This window comes from Gossypium arboreum, chromosome 13 (genome assembly GCF_025698485.1).
Source record: "Gossypium arboreum isolate Shixiya-1 chromosome 13, ASM2569848v2, whole genome shotgun sequence".
NCBI lineage: Eukaryota > Viridiplantae > Streptophyta > Magnoliopsida > Malvales > Malvaceae > Gossypium > Gossypium arboreum.
This window is the reverse complement of record NC_069082.1, coordinates 118,892,655-118,895,077: the sequence shown is the minus strand read 5'-3', so window position 1 is coordinate 118,895,077 and position 2,423 is coordinate 118,892,655. Positions and strand designations below refer to the sequence as shown.

At 37.9% G+C, this 2,423-nt stretch overlaps 1 pseudogene; it reads left to right on the top strand.

Moving 5' to 3' along the window:
• Positions 1 to 279: 279 nt before the first annotated feature.
• On the top strand, positions 280 to 1,137 carry LOC108462215 (protein argonaute 4-like; annotated as a pseudogene).
• Positions 1,138 to 2,423: the final 1,286 nt, after the last annotated feature.

Sequence of the window (2,423 nt, the reverse complement as noted above, 5' to 3'; positions counted from 1 at the left end):
AAGCTGACAATGACTCATTTTTGTGGACATCAACTGCTCCATTAGGAGGGGAGATAGCTTCATATGCCAATATTACAAAGTCAAAAGTCATCCATTTTAAAAAAAAAGAAAAAAATATTATATATAACTGCACAATGCCAAAAGTTTGCAGTTTTTTCAAAGGTAATGCGTCATACCACAGTACATCAAAGGTTGCTAGAAGAAAAGAAAAAGAAAAAAAATTATAGAAGATGACCGAGACTGGTAAAAATTGGCATAAGAAACTACCACCTACTCTCTATGCTTACGCTGGGGCAAACAACTTCAATTCCAGTTGTTTCAAAGGTTCCAACCATCATCCTTAGAATTGGTGCATTGTTTGGCTTTCCTGAGCAGTCTGATGTACCGTCAATAGTTGCGATGGTTAGCTCCAGGTGGTGGCCATTGATTTCCAACTATGGAGCATCAGGCCGTACACAGTCTCTGAAGCTTAAAATGATAGATTCTTTCTTCAAAACCAGTTTCTGACAAAGTGGATGACGGTATCATGAAGGAAGCTCTCTTAGACTTCTATACAAGTTCAGGGAAGAGGAAACCTGATCAAATCATTATTTTCAGGGATGGGGTTAGTGAGTCTCAATTCAATCAAGTTTTGATCAAGTTATTGAGGCTTGCAAGTTCCTTGACGAGAAGTGGAACCCTAAAGATTGTGGTTATTGTTGTAGGAAAAACCATCATACCAAGTTTTTTCAGCAGGGATCTCCTGACAATGTGCTACATGGTACTGTCATTGACAACAAAGTATGCCATCCAAAGAATAATGATTTTTACCTTGGTACCCATGATGGAATGATTGGAATCACGAGGCAGACCCACTATCATGTTCTCTTAGACCAGGCTGGGTTTTCAGCTGATGATCTGCAAGAGTTTGTTCATTCTCTATCCTATATGTATCAAAGGAGCACCACGACCATATTTTTGTGGCTCTATTTGCTACGCTCATTTGGCGACTTCACAGGTTGGGGGCAATTTATGAAGATTAGGGATGCTTCAGAAACATCATCGAGTTATGGTGGGATGTATGCTCCGGGAGTAATCTCTGTACCTCAGCTTTCCAGGTTGAAGGATAAAGTCAGCAATTTCATTATTGTCTGCTGAGAATCATTGAACCATCTTTTTGTAGGGTTTGGCAAACAACAGCCAGGACTGTTGCTGGGGCAATCCCTTTCATGGGTTTATGAATCAAGATTTTTCCTCCAAGCTTTGATGGAGTCAAGAATTGAATACCTCTAGTAAACTTAACTTGAAAGTATTCATCCTAAGCAAATGTACCAAAAATGGATGACACAGACTGATGACAAAGAAAGTTCGTCCAAAAAGATTTCATAAAGGAAACCTTGTGCTGAAAGAGATCCTTCTCATGCAAAAGGATGTCGAATTGGGAAGGGCCATATGTTGCGAAGAGGGTTTTCTCTAGAGGTGCACTGATTTTGAAAAGAAATGGATAGGAAGAATTTATCTGATCCAGTGAATTCGGACTCGGTCAAGGAGTACTTTGTCTGAAGGAGAAGGGAAACCAAGGTGAAAACCCGTAAAGGGCACTTTGGGACTTCTATTTCAAAAAATAAAAATAAAAAAGTAGAAAAAAAGAAAAAAAGAAAAGAAAAAGAAAAAAAGAGAAAAAAAGAAAAAAAAAAAGAAAAATGGAGAGGCCAAGGTGAAAACCCGTAAAGGGCGCCTTAAGACCAAAGGGGTTTTGAGTTGAAAACCCGAAAGGGCAGCTCAAATTTGGAAAGTCATGCAGTGACCTTGCTATACTGGATTCGACGAGAAGTGAAGTATGTTACATATCGAGGCATCAACGAATTACTTTGGATCTTTTAAACACATGTTGAACTCAAAAAGTCTTCATGGAGCTGGTGTATAGACACTCAAGCGGCGATATCTGGGGCATCTGATTTCTGTCCTATTTACTATCTTTGAATTCTTTTTCTTTGCAAATATATGTTCTCAGGTTAATCTTTTCACATTCTTTCCAATAATTTGTCCAAATCTAATTATCCTCAAGATCCATTTATTTGTCTCCCATTATTCATAAAGCATGTTGCATTGAAATAATAATAGATGAACTAAAATATCTTCACAAACGAAGTTTTGCATATTACTCTGGAAATTTCTAGATAATACAAGAAACTGAAACAAGATAATTGTTTCAGGAATTCTCATATGTATGGGTTGGAGATACTCGAGAGATTTTCTTCTTCAGTCCAAAAGGTGGTTGGACGTTTTAAGCAATATTGATCTTAAGAAAGGATTATTTCATAAACATCTTCAGTGGGTCATAACATTTGGGGAATGGTACGGTAGACCAAATTGATGGAGAAGATTCGAGGCATACAAGCAGAGTATGATTGATATGTCGAGAAGAATGAGGTGGAAAGCTC